The sequence below is a fragment of the Ursus americanus genome, chromosome 8 (genome assembly GCF_024610735.1).
Source record: "Ursus americanus isolate L20-20 chromosome 8, mUrsAme1.1.p, whole genome shotgun sequence".
NCBI classification, from domain to species: Eukaryota; Metazoa; Chordata; class Mammalia; order Carnivora; family Ursidae; genus Ursus; species Ursus americanus.
The window spans coordinates 70913833-70933988 of NC_142134.1; the positions used below are offsets into that span (position 1 = coordinate 70913833).

Sequence of the window (20156 nt, forward strand, 5' to 3'; positions counted from 1 at the left end):
GGGATGGATTCTGAAGGACTGGCGCTGGGACATATGTCTGTACAGGGATAAGAGGTTAGAAGTTACAGCCAACAGAGCCAAGTTTGAATTTCTGCTTCTTACTTGGAGACTAATTTGTGATACAACTTTAGGCACATTACTTAACATCTTTGAGCTGAGAGTCCTCACATGTAAGCAAGATGAAAACAACCTTCATTATAGAGTGATTGTAAAGACCACATGTTATAGACTGAATGTGTTTGTCCCCTCCAAATTCACAGGTCCAAATCCTAACTCTCAATGTGATAGTATTAAGAGGTGGGGTCTTTGGAATGTACTAGATCGTGAGAGTGGTGTCTTCATTGATGAGAGTGTGGCCTCTCTCTGCTTTCTGCTGTGTGAGGCTACTTGAGAATATGACCATCTGCAAACCAGGGAGTGGGCTGTCATCAGACACTGAATCTGCCAGCTCCCTGATCTTAGACTTCCCGATCTCTACAGCTGTGAGAAATAAATGTTTGTTGTTTAAGCCAGCCAGTCTGGTAATTTGTTACAGCAGCCTGAGCTAAGATGCCATGTTAACGACTCCTAGGAAGGACTGCCTTCATCGCTTCACACATACTCTTAGAAGGATGACTTCTTTCACTATGGAGTAGCTCACTACTCACTGGCAAGAGGGTGTTAACTTTCTCTTCCCCGCCATGGCTGGGAAGATATTGCCCAAATGGAGGTTGAATATATCTTGATGTATCATAGTAAAGTGGGTCATTGTGATATTTAAAATCTTTTTCCTTTTCTTAGTTTACTGGGCCCAGGATATTGAATCTTCTGTTCAGTTGGCATTTTCCACATTGTTATGAATTGACACATGTAAGAAGTTTAGACCCAGGCAATGCATATGGTGGCCACTTATTTGTTTGTGACTTAAAATGGTGCCAAGAAGTAATAAGAACAAAGGTCAATTGGTGGAAATAAGCTCGTGCTGCTTCTTTTTTTTTTTCCAGTGCTGCTGGTTGCCTAGCAAGGTGTGGGTGGGACGTGTGTATGCTGGGCTCCCAGGATGGTTAAAACTAGAGGAGACAGATTCTAGTGGGGGAGGCAAGGAGATGTGGGCAGCTTGATCTTGGCTGAGTGGAGGCTTTGAAATGATAAGAGATGTCAGTCTGAATCCACGCTCTGAAACATGGTTGCTCTTGGGCAGGTGGCTTTATGTGTCTGAGTAACGAAGCATAAACATAGCACAAGGTGGGAAGGAAAGAATGGGGCAGTGTGGGAGATAATGTGCCTCAACGTACCCAAGTAATGTCTGCATCTCAACATCACATTTCCACATCCCGGAGAAGAGTCCTTTGTGCCTTCCAAGAAGGTGTTTGAACTGGCTTAATCAGCTAGGATTTGAAACTGAGTCTTTCAGTTTGCAAAACCCAAGTTCTGGATTTCATTTTCTGAACTATTTTGTACTTTATCATTTTGGCATGTTTATTCATGAGTTCCCTTTCTAGGGATGCCTTCATCTTTGCAAGTCTAAATCTTACCAATATTTCAAAACCAGCTCAAATGCTACCTTCTCCAAAAAACCTCATCTTTTCCTCTCTTTAAGCATTTGTATATTTTTGTATTTTGTTAGATAACATGAATTAGCTCCCCTGCTACACAACAAACTCTCAGGTAAGCTCAACTCTGAATCGTCCGTAGCACCTAGGATGGTGTAATGCCCATTATAGGTGTTTTATGCTTGTTGTATAGCTGAATATTTCCAGAGAGTCAGGCTATTTGTTGAAAGGACTCAGAAAACAAAGAAATGCAAGGCAGTAGCTAGGAAGACAGTGGAAATCTGGAAAAGTAGGTTTTTCAGTTGCTGCCCATCAAAGTATTTGCCCATTAAGGCTTCTTAAATTTCTCCTTCTCATAATGTTTGAAGGGGGAGATCATGCCTCTGCACCGTGATTCTACTCGTCTTAATATTTTTTTTTTTTTTGTCACTGCCAAGGCAAAGTGGATCTCCATTAGATTTATTTCATCATAGCAAGGACTTGTTATTGGCTTCTTATTGTGGTGATCAGAAATTCTCTAAATTTTGAATAATTTGAAATGAAGCAGGCAGGAAAGGAAAGCAAGACCAGTATTAGAAGTATTTGCCATGATTTTCTCAAGCTTTTTTTCTTGATTTGTTAAAACAATTAGAATTCTTAGTGAAAGCAAAGACCTGAATTGAGTATAAAAGAAAGAAGATTTGGTTTGAAACTAAAATTTATGAGATGGATATTGAAAGTAAACCTAAAACCAAAGGAAAGAATATGTTGTATATTGTAGGTGCTGAGAATAATATATTCAAGATGCGTTGCTTGGAGGCAGCCATTAATTCCTGATTTTATTTAATGAAAACGCTTTTGGTTTTGCAGATAGTCTTCTGGTTTGTACATACGTACACATTGCTAAAAACATGTATGTGCTAGCCTCGAATGTGTGAAAGATACAGACATTCATGTCATGGTGAGAGTCCCATTCCAGAGAGCTTGAAATACCATAAAATCCCTAATTACATCTTCAGTTTTAGTCACCATCTTCAACATTACATTATTAATGATATTTTGTACGTTAATCTTTCACTTCTTTCCCTTCACAATTAATCACATGTCTGGTTGGCCCATGCTATGTTCATTAAACATTGAATTGAAATGAAGTTCTGCTGCTTTGAGTATGCTTCAAGATTTCCGTCTTAATTTTGATTGTAATATGTTTATGAGACTTATGTTTTCTATCACTTGGGTCAAGACATTTTTCCAATTTCCTATTTTTATTTTAAAAAGGACAAAATATAGGGGCGCCTGGGTGGCACAGCGGTTAAGCGTCTGCCTTCGGCTCAGGGCGTGATCCCGGCGTTATGGGATCGAGCCCCACATCAGGCTCCTCTGCTATGAGCCTGCTTCTTCCTCTCCCACTCCCCCTGCTTGTGTTCCCTCTCTCGCTGGCTGTCTCTATCTCTGTCTAATAAATAAATAAAATCTAAAAAAAAAAAAAAGGACAAAATATAATAAGGCAGTGGTTTTCGGAAAAAACAAGCAAACAAACAATGGGATTCTTTTGAAATAAGGTCTTCCCGGATCCCAGTCTGTAAAGCACAAAGAAATGGAGCAGTCCCAACCGGAAACGGGAGAGGAACACAGGATCTCAAAGACCCCTCTGTGGGCTCCCCAGAAACTCTTTAAAGATCTTTGCAATATTGTATTCATATTTATGCATTAAACACTACTGTACAGCCTAAGGTGGTGACACTGTCAGAAAAGAGTTTGGCAAATATTACTATTAAATAGTTCGAAGTGTTCATTTGTCAGCTCATGGAGGAAAGTCTTTCTTGGGTAGGTCAAAGGCAGTTATGGTGTTGGCATGTGCTGTATGAACATGCAGATTGTCTGAAAATACAACTTTTGGAAGTGGATGACCACCTGCATTTCACTGGTCTAGAACCACCTGTCTAGCTGCAGCCCTGGACAGCTCTGTCTTCTTCCTTTTTTTGACAGGTGTTCTGCCAGCCCCTTGCCCTGAGCTCATCCTTCCACTTACCTGTCATTTGATCTGAGACTATATTCCTCTGCTCTGTACTCTCTGTTCACCTATGCTGCTTCACAGGCATAAAATGAGGAAACTGACTTCTGAAGGCTTCCAAGTTCTTAAGGCTTTTGCAGTATGTGGCCAGTTAGACATTCAACACCAATCCTACATAAATTTTATGTTGGAATTGCTGTGATGTCAGGTGTTTCCCTAAGTCTTTACTCTGTTCATTTGGAAAATGAGTTCTTTGTTCACATTTGTTAGCTTTTTATTCAACACACATTTGGTGAATGCCTGATACAGGTAAAAAGCTCTGTGCTAAATCTTGTGGGCCCTCCTCCTCTTCCCCCGCCTCTTTCAAAAGCCTATGCAAACAGCACCGCCTCCATGAACTTTTCCCATCTTCTTTCTGTAAAATTAGGGCTCCTGGCTCTGGCTGGTGCTTTGTACATAACTATATGCAGGCATTTATTACAAGCTACAATTTAGGCATTCATGGGACTGTCTTTTCCACTTGTATCTGACCTTCCTGAGGACAAGGGTTTGCCTTAATCATTTTTATCTCACTCAGCATGGTGTGATTTGCATATATCATCTACATTCTGAAAGAAGGAGGGAAACCTGTGTGCAGTGGACATGCCCTAAGGTGGCCCCCAGTGAACCATACCCTTGTATATCCCCTCCCTCAGAGTGTGGGTGGCACCTGTGACTTCTTCAGGCAACAGAATATGGTAAAGGTGATGTGGGAGTCACTCCCATCATTGTGTTATGTTATGTAACACTCTGAGCAGACTGGAGTGAGAGATAATTCTGCTGGTTTTGAAGAAGTAATCTGCAGTTTGTGGGAGGGTCTGTAGAGGGTCCGTGTGGCAAGGAACCTCATGAGGGTGGCCTCCAGAAGCTGAGACTGGCGCCTGGATGACAGAGAGCAAGAAAACATGGACCCGAGTCATATACTCGCACAGAAATGAATTTTGGTGACAACCTGAGTAGGTTTGCAAGGAGATTCTTCACCAGTCAAGCCTCCAGATACAAATGGAGCTACTAGAGAGCATGAGAATGAATGTACCATATCAAGTGTTCTGGGAATTTGGAGGATAGATGGAATTTTCTTATTGGGAGACCAAAGGCGGTATCACATGTTGTCCATGATTGTAGCCTTCTGAGAGTCTGAGTGGAGGTCCAAGATAAACTGTGCTGGGACTCTTGACCCATGGAAACTGTGAGATGGTGGATGGATGCTGTTTTATGCTACAGAGTTTGTGGCAATCTGTTATGTAGCAGTAGAAGACTTACACGTGGGAGAGGATGTGGCACAGGATTTCTTCCTGCGGCTACAGAAGAGCCACCTAGAGTCCAGAGTAGAGAGTGCAGAGGCAGTGGTTTCCTCTACCTAAAGAGAGCTGCTAGCATCCCTCACAGGTGGCAAGACAGACCTCACCAAAACCACTCTTTGGTTCCTCATTGAGGTTATAAAGGAGAGGATGGGGAGGAAGAAGGGAGAGAACCTATGAGTTGTGTTGATGGAGAGTGTTTAAGTGAGAAGTGATACCCCACGTCTTCCCCCTCAAAGTCAAGTGATAAACACCTCCCTTGTAAGATTGGGGTCAGCCACAAGAAGTGGTGATGGTCATCTTGGTCCTTAGATATACCTGTTCTTAGGTAGTGGGTCTGACTCCTGAGTAGAAGAAAAAAGAGTGGGACCGAGTTGGCAGAGCTTAGGAAAGGCTGGAAGCCAGGCAATCAGTGTTCTCATCATTTGACATGCCCCAAGTTGTGATTTTCCTGGAGGTGGAGAGGATGCTGCACAATTAGCTGGCGCTGTTCACCTCAGGCTGTTTACTGGTGGGGAGACTGCAACACCAGTGGGAGCTGAGTGGGGGAACTGTGAGGCAATCCCAGTTTCCTGTGGAAAAGATCTGTGTTTCACAGAAGGGGAGACTTCACAGGGCCCTGGAGGGAGCCACTCAGGGGAGTCAACACATATATGCCCACCATATAAAGGGCATCTGTGGTTGAAAGCAGTAAATATAATGAGACGATTCAAACAATTTAGTTGAGTAAGGAAAATTTTGTCCCTTCCCTGTTCTCCCCATTCCTTCTCTATTTCCAACAATTGGAGAGCTAAGAGCCTGTCTTGAGGGGAAAAAAGGAAGGAAGTGAAAAATTAGACTGAACACCCTCACCCTCAAATTCTCTCAAACCACATGTCCAGCCCACAAGACAGAGGAGGATAACTTTGTATCTGAGATGAAATTGAAGTTTTAAAATAGAAAGGACTTTTAATTACTAAAAGTAAGCACGAAGTTATGTATTCTACCCAAGTGCCATCAAGGGATGGAAGAGAGGGTTTCAAGAGAGTATGGCTGAAAGCAGTGATTGGAAAAGAGAATGATCGTTTTGTGTATGTGACCCCGAGTTAAGACTCCCTAATACACTTAGACTTTGTTTTCAATGAGCTCATAGGTGAGTAGAAGAGATATAATAAAGTCAGAAATCATTTAACACGTACTAGAGAGGATGAGAATGAATGTGCCATATCAAGTGTTCTGGGAATTTGGAGGATAGATGGAATTTTCTGATTGGGAGACCGAAGCCGGTATCACATTTGTCCATAAATTTTCTTTAACATCATCTCAATAATTACGATATGTCTTTGAAAGCAAAAAGTTCTCCATGGCTAACATCCCAAAATCATAAAAGATGTTGGACTATCTTTGTTTCATTATTTTATATATTGATGGATTTTTTACAGGATTGGACTCTGCACAATTGGCTGAGTATCCAGCTAAAAACCCTGAGTTATATTCTAGCTTTTCTTCCACTGCTAAGAAATGGCCATTTAAAATAACAGCTTAAACTGTCTTTTCTTCCTCCTTGTCCTCTCAAATGTAACCTTAGTGAGAACAGAAAAAGCAGAAATGTATGTTCCTGATATTATGGTAATTCAAAATAATAATGAACTCAACCCTTCTCTGATAGTTGTGTTTTAATGCTGAGCCTTGGAAAATAAGGAAATGGGAGTCAAAGTATCATAGAAAGTTGAGTTGGCAAGGATATTAGAGTTTATTCAACACGACCCAACTAAAACAGTGACAGTGAGAATTGAGAGGAGGGGATGGATTTTCCAAGTTCTTCAGGGCTTGACTGTTGGATGTGGGGGTGGGTAAGGGAGAAAGAAGAATGGGGAAGACACTCCATATTCTTCCTTGGGCTTCTGGACGGGGAGTGGTATCATCATGGGAGAAGGTGCAAAATTTGGGAGAAAAGCGTTACATTCTGTTTTGAGTTCCTGTGAAGGTTTATTGAAATCAGGAAAGATGGGTTCTATGAGCTTAGTGGTTGTCTCTCGAGGTTATAGTTATTGAAGTGCTTTAGTCTTGGTAGATTTTCCTGCTTGTGAAGTTGAATATCAAAGTACCGCAAAGGGTACAAAGGTAGAACGGACATGTATGTGGACATTCATGCATACATTCATTCAAAAATATTCTCTATGTGCCACTAAGTGTCAGGCACTTTTCTGGTCCCAGGAATAGCCTGGTGAGACAATGGCCAAGGTCCTTGCCCTCCTGGAGCTTACCTTCGCATGGGTGCATCAGACAACAAACGAGTCAGTGAACAAGAGAAAAAGGAGGTTAAACTCAGCTCTATACAGACGTGAAAGGTCAGTTGTGTTAAAGAGTGTGTGCCTGGGGCTGTGTGAGATTGGATGTTGTAGTCACTGCTGATTGTCTTTTCATTGGAGCCATTCCTGCTCCAACCTGCCTCACTCCTTGTACTTGAGGGCACAACTTTGAATTTCTCTGGGCGCTTAGCCTCTGGTCATCTTAGGAATACCATCTTTTCCCAGACCCCTCCCAATATCAATTGTAGTTGTCTCTCCCTTTGCCGGTGATTAGTTTGAGTAAAGCTAGGCCCTGGCCAGTGGGGTCAGAGAGTTGGCTATTTGGGGACCTCTGATAGAAGTTTTCTTGCTGATAAGAACTGCTTGGAAAGGGCACCTGGGTGGCTTAGTCTGTTAAGCATCTGCCTTCAGCTCAGGTCATGATCCCAGAGTCCTGGGATCGAGTCCAGCATCAGGTTCCCTGCTTAGTGGGGCGTCTGCTTCTCCCTCTGCACGTGTGCTCTCTTTCTCTCAGAAAAAAAGTCTTTTTATTATTATTATTTATTTATTTGACAGAGAGAGAGAGAGAGAGTGCACAAGCAGGGGGAGCAGAAGGCAGAGGAGGAGGGAGAAGCAGACTCCCTGAGGAGCAGGGAGCTTGATGCAGAACTCGATCCCAGGACTCTGGGATCATGACTGAGCTGAAGGCAGACAGTTCATCCACTTAGCCACCCAGGTGCCCCAATAAATAAAATCTTAAAAAAAAAAAAAAAAAGAACTGCATGAAAAGAAATGTCTATCTTGTTCACTGAACACCATCTTGTCCTCATGATATATGGAATCTGTGACCCTGATGCGAGCATAGCTGGCCTGCTGAAGGTGCAGAGTGGAAAGCCAGAAAGGACTTGATCTTTGATGAAGTCCCAATGCCACTGACTTACCCAACCTCAGAACAGTCCTTCCCTTGTGCTACATGTTGTATGAGTTACCAAAGCTTTGTTTTCACTATTTCTCCTGGGTCTTCTTTGTTACTTGTTGATGAAAATATCCTAACTGACACATGTGGGTCGGGGAAGGACTTGTTGAGAAGGTGACTTTCAAGCTGATAGATGACTGTCATGAAGGAACCAAGTTTTGTAAAGAGCTGGGGGGTTGGGGAGAAGGGAAGAGAGCATTCTAGGCAGTGGGGACAGCAAATGCAGAGGCCCAGAGGTGGGAGCAGGTATGATGTGTTCGAAGAAATGAGAGCTGGCCACTAAGGCAGTGTGTTGAGTGATGGGAACATACACAGAGGCAAGGTCAGAAATCAGGAAATCCAGAATTCTGGATAACGTCATCCCCTCCTTGCCAACCCACACAAGGAACTTGGACTTTTTCCCCCCCAACTTTTTTTTTAATGTAGTAAAATAGAGGAACATTAATCTAAATGCAGTGGAAACCACTGGAAGGGCAGGTCCATTTCTTTCATTTCTCCATCCCTTATCTTGGCATGTAGTTGAACTAAATTCTAGCTTACAGGTTTTTAGTTTGATCAAAATAATTCCAATAACACAAGATCACTTAAAAGTGAATATTTTTCTCTAATGCTCCAGTGTAAAGAGATAAGACCTTTTCCTTGACAATAGGCAAAGGGGTTTCTCACAATTCTTTGATCAGACACAACTTCAGAAACTAAGATTACAGGTAAAGAAAGTCAGGAGCACGTGCAAAACTGCAGAGATGATGACTGCTAATTAGCTGCATCAAATGACTCTTGGCATTCCTAATTTTCACCTTTTTGTAACAATTCAATTCATTCCAAGGTTTTACTAGAGTAGACAGGCATGAAATGAATTCTCCACGGTAGGTTACCAATGGCAGAGAAATTGCGAGCTCTGAAATGGCTGGAAGAAATCATGTGAGCTCTGGCTCTTGCTTTTCCCTAAACTCTGTGGATTCTGTCAACATTAATTCTGTGAAGTATGTAGGCTGCATTATTTGGGAGAAACGAACAGTTTTATTTTCTCTAAGCCTTATCTGTATTCCATCTTTTCCCTGAGTGCTGCTCTCATGGGGAGGATATTCGCTAGTGGGCATGTGGATGAGAACTAGGACTCAGGATGCCTGGGTGCTCGTTGGGTCTGGATGTGGGGAAAGATAACGATGTAGGGGGTTTCCGTTGATTGTACATTGTTTGTAAATCAGTAGTGTGGTGGGGCTGCCATCATCCAACATGCTGAGTTTTCTCTGCTCTCATACTCTGGCACGCCCCCATATGCCAGCCACATGTTACTGTTTGCAGTCCATTAAAAAAGTCACACTATTTCCTCCCATTGGGTCTTTGAAAATGCACCATTCCTTCTTCCTGGAATGTCCTTACCCTGATTCTCTGTCTTTTAAAATGCAAAGCTTTCTCTGTCAAGCTTTCTGTGTTGGGCAGGAACCTCGTGTGCCTTCTCAGACTCTCTCGAGTACCCCCTTCTTTCCCATGCAGCTGCACACTTTCTGGATAATGTCATTCCCTCCTTTGCTGGCATTCTGATGAGATCCCTGAGCTGGTTGGAACCTGAACTGAAGCTCTGAACTTGCATTACCTTCATGCATCACATGCTGAGCCCCTCCCTTTTAGACTTTTGAGGCTGAGACTGAAAAGTCCAACTGTTTGCATATGGGATCCAGGACCTTGATTAGATGCTGAAGGACAGGACGGTGCGCCTGAACTACAGAGGAATCAACTCACTGCAGGGAGACGCTCCACTAGCGGAAGCCAACGATTAGAGAGAGGACCACAGTCAATAAATTTCAACTCCTTTTGCCCTTTCGTGGGGTGGTCAGAGGTGTGGTTTCTCTGTGAACTTTCCAGAGAAGTCTTGTGTGGTGAGTAAACATACTTCTTGAGTTGCCAGCTATGTCTCTTGCAAATTGTGAAGTGGTAGCCCTTCTATTGCATTGCGCTGTTCAGTATCTTTTTATTTCATTCCCCCTTCCTCCGTAGCCCTTACCCCCTGGGCTTGCATCTCCTAAGTCAAGTGGCAACACTTTAATTCTTGTCTTGGGACCTTCTTGACCTCTTCCCATAGAGCTTTGTTCCTACCTCTACTGTGGGACAGAGAAGCTCTCTTAACCCACATCCCCTTTACCTACTCTTGGATTGCCCAATGCTTTCCTTTTCTTCTGTAAACCATGCCCTGAATGCTCATTGCCAGTAGACCTCTTGCTGTAGTCTGTGTGCACTAATGCTTCCATCCGAATTGTATGCTTATCAAGAGTCGGTTATATTTTCTCCAATTGTGTATACACAATATTCACTTGTTATTATAATTATATAATGTGACTAAATGTTCCATAAACCAATGCATTATGGATGTGAAAATAAAGAGGATTGTTTCTATGAAAATCTAGTTGAATAATTTAGATTTTAGAGGATGCTGCTTAAGAAGAAGCTAGAGTCGAATGAGATGTGGTAAGATAACTGTAAAAGTTTGGACAGGGGGTGGCGCCTGGCTGGCTCAGTCAGTAGAGTATGCGACTCTGGATCTAGGGGCTGTGGGTTCGAGCCCCACGTTGGGTGTGGAGATTACTAAGAAATAAGACAAATCTTAAAAAAAATTTTGGGGGAGCACCGTAGCATCTAGAAGAGTTCTATAATCACATGGTGTTCCAAGTGTGTTTAAATTTTTGTTCTACTTTGAAAAAAACAAAAGTAATGCTCAGAGTTGATATATTATAGGTGTGGCTTATGCAAGAAAGAAGACACAGAATGCCAATTCGTGGACCAATAATTACAGAAAGGCCTTGGTCCTACACCAAAAGATTGACTGCACCAAAATCTTTACAGCAATTGATGAATGACGTTTACATAGGAAGAAGCCATGCTCCCCAGCCATTGGGCCCTGGACGGCACAAATTACCTACGGATCTGCTGCTTGAAAATGTATGGAGGGTTTCAAATCACTCATCAATAGGGAAAATTTTCTTAGGGAATAACTCTCCACTAGAGTTGAAACAGTTCTAAATGCTAAGGTGTTTTCCAGAAACCCTGGTGGAAAAAGTAAAGCAAGTGCTACCAGTATACACAAAATCCAAGCAAAGATTCTCAGCAGCTGCCTGTGGCCATGCTACTGGAATGCCAAGTTCTGACTTGTTGTTATTGGCAAAAGTAAAAATCTCCAAGATTTAAGAGATATAAATTGTTTGCTTTTTGAGATAAGTACTCTTCACAAAAATCGGCGTGGAGAGACCCCGAATTACTCTATAAATTGATTTTTTCCCCCATGAATTTATACATTCTGTGAGGAAACACTTGAAGGGAATACACATCTGGAAAGCTTATTCTTTCTTTATCAATGTTTTCTAAATTGTGGGTCTTGATTCCTTGGAGGGGGTCATAAAATTTAGTGGGAAAAAGATTTAAAAAGAAATGAAATAGAATAAAGCAGAATAGAAAATATCCGTGTGCATTGTATGTTGTAAAGGCATTTCACGGAACTGTTTTATGTGCATATGTGTGAGTGTGGGATGTGTGTACATGTAATATGAATTTTCTAATTGTGGTAAAATTTCTCTTGCCTTGTATTACTGGCAAATCTTTGGAGGCTTATGGTATAAAATAATGCTGCTTCATGTTTTGGTTATGAATATAGTAAAGGAAGTGATTTAAATAAATGCCAGGTTGTTACAACAGAGTGCATTTCTTTGTTCCAACTTACGGATCAAGGGCCTATAAAATGTTTTAAAAAATAATATTGGAGTTTCATTTTAAAAGAAATAAGAGGCAAGACTAGAGGTTACATATAATCATTAAAAATTGTTAACATTAAAGGAGATTTTTTCTTTTCTTTTTTTTTTTTTTCGATGTAGCATTTAGTGGAGAGTGAAATTCCCAGTTCAACATTTACTAAATCTCAGAGAAGAGAAAAATGTTGCCTGAGGTTGACAATATTGGAAAAATTCTGAACTACAAGAGAATAATTAAGAACATGGTTTAGTAACCGATCCCAGACAAATTGGCCGTTCCAGTGATTTACAGAGAGATGATATATAACAGTGAACTAATGATTCCTATTTATTGCAGTATAAACTTAGCATCAGGAAAGAAGACCTTCAGGCTATGACAGACACAGACAAATCAAAAAACAAATGAAGAAGACAGGGAAAAGGACATGTGATATCAAATCTAGAGGCTAGATCTTCTCATCATTCAGTGGCCAAAGTGGCCCCATGTGCACTTTGTTGTATTGAATCAGTAGTCAACTAGTTATGACATATAAAAAACATCCATGCTTCAAAAATATGTTTCAAAAGCTGTGTTTCTTTTTCTAAGCAACTTTCAAATATTGATTTTATTAAATGAACTCATATTTACGTATTTTAAGTTAGAGTAAAATACTTAAAGTTTACATGTAGCATTTTTCTGATTCTCTGTTTTAACTGACTTTCCATTTCCATGATCGATACAAGGGCTTCTCTTGTCACCGTCTTCTGTCGGCATTGTTTATCTTTCTGTCTTTCATGCCAGGGCCTGGTGTCCCTGAAAAGGGCAGTTTCTGGATTCAGACCTCCTGGGCTGGGCCCTAGCTCTTCCACCCACCCACTGATGAGATCTTGGATATGCAGCTCAGTCTCAGAGTTTGCAAGGATGGGGCTGGGACACACGCCACTTCATTGGATGAAACCTCAGGTTTACGTAAAGCTCTAAGCGTAGGGTCAGGCACGCAACAAATAATGATAGTTTTCCCCACTATGATGTCTGAAATTTACCATCAATGTAATCAGTATTATCTTTTATAATTTCAAAACATTTTCTCCAGCATAAGTTTTAGATTGCCTGGCATGGGTGAAAGCTCATTTTCATTGCTTCCAGAATCTTAGGATTTTTCTCAGAATAGTAACAGTCAAAAATGATAACATTAGCTTATGTTTTGATGGCATTTTATAACTCTTAAATTCCATGTGAGTGGCGCAATAGGCCTTATTTTCTGGGTTTCATAGTTCAGGGTGACAAGACTCAGAGGTTAATTTACTCACCCAAGGTCACCCCGCTCATGACGGGGAGAGAGGACTGACCCCAGATGTCCTGACACCAAGCCCGGTTCTTTGCAGCCAATGTTGTCCTGTGTATAGTTCTCCATGTGAGCCAACGACGCACGGCCTGGTAAAGCAGTCTTCCCCGAGAACCTGGAAGCGGGTCCAACTTGGAGGAATCTCATTATCACTTTTCGAAGCTTTACCCTGACTGCATGTTAAGTTGTATAATTTTTCTGGATTTGGATCTCGGATGGATGCTTGTTATTGGCAAGGACTATATCTCATTCGGGAAGAATTTTCCTCAACCTGTATTAAAAGACTGGAGAAGAAAAACAAAACAAAACCCTTCAGATAAAAGGCGTTTAGGGACTGTGCCGCAATTTGACTTATAAAGATGGCAACGATTCAGTAACTTTATTATCTATTTTTTTTAAGACCTAAGAATTTGTGCCATCTGGACCTTTTGATTGGTCTGCGTTCAGTTTCTCCATGAAGCCCCTTGCCTCTTTTTAGCCACGGCTGAGCTGAAGCCCCCAGCTGGGCTTCTCTTATTGTCCATGTATGTGACAGTTGTGGACTTTTTAAAATTATACATAAAAAAAAAAAGATTTTGGTCACTTGGAAATTTGTGACATTAGGGATGTTTGGTACTTTTTCTCTTGATATATATTTTTTAATCCCATCTAAATTTTCTACATTGTTGACTGGAGTCTAATCATTCTGCATTTTTGCTGTGTTGTTTGCTTTCCCCAGCCTTCCTAGATTTGGAAAGCTTAATTTATTCTTTTCTCCATTTTATTGTGCTCACGTTCACCCTTAAAAGAATCAAAATCTCATCCAGAAACAACTTGCTGGCTTCTTCCTAGAATTTATGGTTTTAAGAAACTAATTTAATAAAATGGAAGTTCCTTTTTGAAAGTGTTTTTGCCATTGTGCATGCTCATTTCGGTTCTGTTTTTTTCCCCTCATACTGCGGCATGAACCCAGCTAGACCGGGGTTTGAATCCCCAGCTACTTTTCCATTCTTGTGCCTTTTTAGGGTCATGGAAGGACAGATATTTCTAGGAAGGAACTTCCCATGTCCTCTCCATACTTTAGAGTGGCCTGCACTCTTCACTCATGTTCTAGAATGATCCCTTGCATGTGGCTGCTTGGGGAGTGGTGAGGGAAAGTCAGGGTCAAGATAAACACAAGGAGGAAGGAGTGGGAGGAATTGGAAAAGACTATTTCTGTCAGCAGCACACAATCCTGTTAAACAGAGAAGCTAGTGGGCAGGATTTAGGTACGCAAGTCCACAGGAGAGGTGGTTAGAGCTTAGAGTTAAAAGCCTTGCTTTTCTAGAGTAAAGCTCCCCCAAATCTCAAGGGCTTAGGCAGTTCAGAGACCCTAAACTTTTCAGGGTTCACCTGTCTTCACTTGTAACTTAGAATTAACACTTGCCTTGAAAATACACAAAGCAGTCTTTTCTGGAAGATGGTCTGTTTACGAATTTTCCTGCAATGGTAGGCATTAGCTACTCTTTCTGTGCGTACAGCACCTTTGAACACCCTTCCTCTGTCGGGGAATTCCACTCGGTAGAGTCCATTCCTTCTAAGGTAGAAACCGGAAGTCTCTTTTCCAGAATCCCTGATAGCTTTGGTATATTCATGTGAGCAAAAATCTATCTGCAGACTGCCTGTCAGTTAGAAGCTAGTGATGCCCAAAAGGTGGGCTTCCAAAGAGTCCATGCTGTGAGGGATCTGGGGGCTCCAGGGGTGGAGTTCCCGGTGGTGTCGGGGGCTGGCGGTCCGTGTTGCAAATGACAGTGCTCTCCCTGCGGGCTTACAGCTGGAGTGGGGTTACAGAGTGATTTGGGTTTATTCCTGGTGGTGTCACCTTCACTTGGTTTCCACAGTGATAAGAACAGAGTTGTTCATAGAAACTCATAGACTCGGTGGGAAAATGAAAAGATAAGGCAGGCGAAAACACCAGCACCTGGACTTTCTAGTTACCATGAAGGTCAGTTCCTTCTTTTCTTTCCTGACTGTCTCTGTTCCATTCCTCCCTCCAGGGTCCTGGGCTAGTTGTCTCATGAATTCAAGAATCCTGAGCTGACCAGACAAGATTCTACCAGAGGTAAGGCCCCAGTTCAATGGCCACACAAAAGGAGGGGCATTCTACCAGCCTAAGGGATGAAGACAAAAGGGCAAGGGAAGGGGCTTCTAGGCAGAGGGGGCAACAGGGTAAGCGACAGGCTCCAAACCACTTGGCCTTGAGAAGGGATAGGAACGGGAATACAATCCAGTGGTCTGGAGGGCTTGGGGTGGGCTTGTGGCTCTGCTCTTGCAGTCTGTTTTTTTTTTTTTTTTAATTTTTAATTTATTTATTTGACAGAGATAGACAGCAAGAAAGGGAACACAAGCAGGGGGAGTGGGAGAGGAAGAAGCAGGCTCATAGCAGAGGAGCCCGATGTGGGGCTCGATCCCGGAACACCGGGTTCACGCCCTGAGCCGAAGGCAGACGCCTAATGACTGCGCTACCCAGGCGCCCCTTGCAGTCTGTTTTGATGTTGCCTAAATGTAATTATTGACATGGAAAGTTGTTTACGGTGTGCTAGTAAATGATAAAAGCAAGTTACAGAGCAGTAAACGTGGTATGAAACCATTTTTGTGTAGTATGTATGTACCTATGCATGTGTGTATATGTGTGTGTGTATTACGTTATGTGTATATATAAATTGTTAATCACATAAATATCTGTCTTACCAATACTTAATTCTAGGTCGTGATATCACCAGTGCCATTTAAAAACATCTTTTAAATTCCCTATAGTCGATGATTTTTTCTTAAATGAATATGTCTTGTTTGTGTAATAAAAATAAAAGTTAAGAAAAATATCATGTTCCTAAATCGTCTTTGAACACATGATGATTTATTTCACCGATTGTCTGTTGTTGGACATTGCGTGGTTTCCAGTTTTGCCCTATTTTAAAAACTACTGACTTTAATCAAGTGGAGTTTTGTTTGTTTATTCATTTTTTTCTTAGAAAGGCATCTTTGATGACTTGAGTGACTTAGTTTCGCTGTTTTATATCTTTTTCAATATATTTTTAAGAAAGGAATTTTTTTTTTTTTTTTTTTACATTCCCTCCTCTATTCTACTTCTTTATAAAATGTCCTTGAATTTCCAGAATGGATGAAGCTCCAAGGTAAGCTGGAACTCTAATTTTCTGGACGTTCATGAAACGAGATAATACATGCCAAATCGCAAACGGAAGTCAAGTGTTGCAAAGTGCTCTCTCCATCCGTAAGAAAAGAGAACACTTCACACAAAGACTAAAGGTGAAATACCCAAGCTGAAAAGTCTCTTTAAAACAGCAGACATTTTACATTTTCTCACTTGATCATCAAAACAAAACCAAACTAAACCAGAAACAATATTTCTTTACTACTCGTTCGTTTTGCCAACACATTCCTTTATATTAAAAATGAAAAGACCTTAAAATACCCTCACAGATAGCAAAGCCTTGGAGAGCAAGTTTACATGCAGGGCTGGAGATATTCATTAAAATTGTAATTAGACTCACGATTAAATTCATTCACAGTAGAAACTTTGCTCGTAAGTGTTGCTACAGGAAGAAACCTCCGTCTGAAAATTAGTTCAGCAGTCTGAGCGATTTTAATTATGCAGAGTTGATTATCGCTAGAGAAGGAAACCTTTATTGCAGCCACAGAATGAAGATCTTTTTTCCTTTTTTTTTTTTTGGTTTCCTGAGCTAATATGAGGTCCATATTTTGATATCCAAATGTTTCTCTAGGCAAAGAAAATGTGAGAAGATTTCCGCAGCAGGACACCACACTCTGCCATCGTTTTTTCAGTGTATACTGCTCATCTTCATTTGGTTAAGGGAAAGGCAAGGAGACAGACGCGGCATTTATTTAACATCTACTATGTGCCATCCCCTGTGGCAGGCAGTTTCTTTTCCCAGGTCACTCTTTGTATTACTGTTTCCGTTTTACAGTTGAAGAAGCTGGCGATGGGGAAGTTAAGTGAGAGTCCTGGGAGGGGGCTGAATTTCGCTCCGTCTGACCTCCGAGCCTGCCGCGTTTCTCTCGCTCATTAGGAAGAAGAAATCCCAGGGGAGCCTTCAGAGCTGTCCTTCCGCATCCGGTGGGTGTGCGCTCCTACACGCTGTGTGCTTCCTTTCACGCTGTCACACGCTATCTCAGCAAGGGCTTGCACCCCAGCCCTGCCTTGAGCCCTTGAGTCTAGTTGAGACTGAGAGCAGCGCTTCTAGAAGTCTGGCCCGGCTCCCTGCCTTGGCCCAAAGCTCAGAGGCTGCAGGGCTGTTGAGTGCAGGGTACAGTGGAAATGGGGCTGGAGGAGGTGTCAGGAAATCTGATTTTTGTTCCTAGATCACCCATCTGTTAGCTGTGTGATTTGGGAAAGTCACTTTGTCTCTCTGGAGTTCATTTTCTTCTCTGTAAAATGAGTGGGAGATGGGCTTGCTTGGTATTGGAGGCTCTCAGAGCAGCAAGATTCCAAGATTCCCTGATGTAGCAAGAACTGGCAACACTGACTCCATCTTTGGCCTTCCATCTTCATACCACAGCAATAACCTCCCTTGGTCCAGGCTCCGGGGAAGCAGTGTGTGCCCTGACGGGAATGCAGGAATGTTTGTTCTGATCTTCCCTGAAGTTGTTTAGATAACTAGTAGAGATAACATCATTTCTTCCCCCCCCCCCCCCTGCTCTTTTGCACAGATGGTACCATGAAGTCTGTTAAATGTTAAACCCTCTGACCTCACCTCACCATAATGACTTCTGCATGTCCCCTTGCTCTATAAAATCTGTGGACTAAGTTCCTGACTTGGTGGAGAACAGTGGATGGTCACCTGCCCCATCCCTCCATCTGTAAGTTACCTTAAATAAAACTCTATAAATGATATGGAGTCACCTGCTTTGTTTTCCGGTCTCAAAGTGCCTTCTCAGTTTGGGGGATACTCTACCGTCCCTCCTCTACCTTCGAGCATGTGTGCATGGAACTTTCAAAGCAACCACAGGTGGAGAGTCTCATCAGAACTCTAGTGCCCCCTCTTCCAGAGCCCAAAGCCCTTCTGAGTGCTCCTACTTCTAAAAACAGGCTGGCTCAGCGGATAAAGCAAGCAACTCTTGATTGCAGGATCCTGAGTTCAAACCCCACCTTGATCATAAAGCTTATTTTAAAAAACAAAAACAAAAACAAAAAACTTTTGACAAATGTCAAACAGTAGAGAGGAGTATAATGAGTGCTCATATACCCATTATGTAGATCTAACAATTGCTTACATTTTCCACATATACCCACAACACTGGTTGTATGTATATGGTTGTGCTGAAATTTAAAGCAAGTTACAGATATAATATCATTTCAACCACAAATACTTCAGCGTACATCTCTAAAAAGTAAAGGTCATTTTCCTGCATAAAAGACATAGAATTTTCACACCTATTACAATTAATAGTAATTTTTTCAAATCATCAAATAGCCAGTTCATGCCCAGATTTCCCTAATTTCCCTTTGTTTAAAAGAGGATCCCATCGACGTCCCTACATCATATCTGTTTTTTATGTTTCTTAAATCTTTTTAAATCTAGTGCAGTCTCCCTCTATTTTTTCCCCCTGACATTGACTTGTGGAAGAGTTTCAAGAAACTGGGGCTAATTGTCCTGTTGAAAGTTTCTTTTTCTGAATTGTCTGATTGCTTCCTCATGGTGTTAGCTTTCTTGTTCCGCTCTACCTCCTGCATAAACTGAGACTTAGATCTAAATATTGAGTAGACCCAAGGTAAACATATTGGCAAGAACACATCATAGATGATGCCGTGTCTTGCATACTTAACCACCTCAGGAGACAAGTGGAGTGGTGCCAGCTCGGTCCCACCCCTGTAAAGTTACTTTCCCTTTGTGACCAGTGGATAGGCTGTGAGTGAAACTTTGTCATCAGGTCCATAGCTAATTCCCCATCAATCTTTCATCTATGTGTCTTAGTATCATTGATAATCCTTGCCCTTACCAACTATTTCATTAGCAGATGACAAATGATGATTTTCCAATTCTGTATTTCCTTTTTAACCATTAGTCGACATCCTTCTATGAAGAAGTGTTTTCTGAGAGCTCATCTTGACAAAAGCATGGTCTAGATCCCCCAGGTTGGGCTCTTTAGCTTCTTGCATTAAGTCTTATGCCAGGTTTTAACTTAATTGGCCTTAATTTGGATTTGAGAAGACTGTTTCTCAGGATTACTGGGTTCAGGAGTCCCTTTTCAATAAAGCTGTGACTTCCAAGGAAACAAAGGCAATCCTAGTTCATAAAATTGGAAAAATTTCATTTTTCTCTTGAAAACCAAAGAAACTCACTAGGAAACAGGCAATGCAGTGCCTCTAGAATATCTCAAAAGTATACATTGTCATCGTGGCTCATGTAGAAGATAAAGAATTGTCTTCCCCAGAACAACTTTCTTCTCCAAGTTGAACAGTTAACTTCTGACATATCAATTGCAGATGTGTTAGCAACATTCTTAGGAGACACAAACTAAATCAACTTGTTTCTGCCATCTTGGCTGTTAGCCAGGGGCTGTCTTTTTGTCTTCTCCTTGTGAGTTACAAGCATCTTGCTACCCTCTGCCCCAAAGCTCCAAAAGATGGGAAAATTTATAAACAACCAAGGCTTGAGTCTGTGGTCCATGATGATGTGAATTCCAACCTTTCAGAGCTTCCGTGAAACAACTAGGGTGGAAGATGAAAACTTCTCTAAAACAGGGCATATGGAGGACATCAATTCAGCGGATGCCTCCCCTTAATTGACGATGTGCAGGCAAGAAATCAGTGAGAACACCTATTCCTGAATTATCTGGGCTTCAGACCTCCGAATCTTAAATGGAAAGCCTAGATTAAATCTTGAGACGTACCCCGACAGCCAGAAGTAAAAAAAAAAACTTTGATGAAACTAAAGAGTCTTTGCAGAGGGGGTCACATAAGCAGTATTTAGTGGCTTCTT

At 41.7% G+C, this 20156-nt stretch overlaps 1 long non-coding RNA gene across 1 annotated transcript; it reads left to right on the forward strand.

The window, feature by feature from the left end:
- Window positions 1–7918: 7918 nt before the first annotated feature.
- LOC123775865 (uncharacterized) lies at window positions 7919–18065 on the forward strand. The gene is made up of 5 exons (XR_006775184.2): window positions 7919–9991; window positions 10845–11048; window positions 15192–15256; window positions 17142–17290; window positions 17884–18065. It is a non-coding gene; the product is annotated as an uncharacterized LOC123775865 (long non-coding RNA).
- Window positions 18066–20156: the final 2091 nt, after the last annotated feature.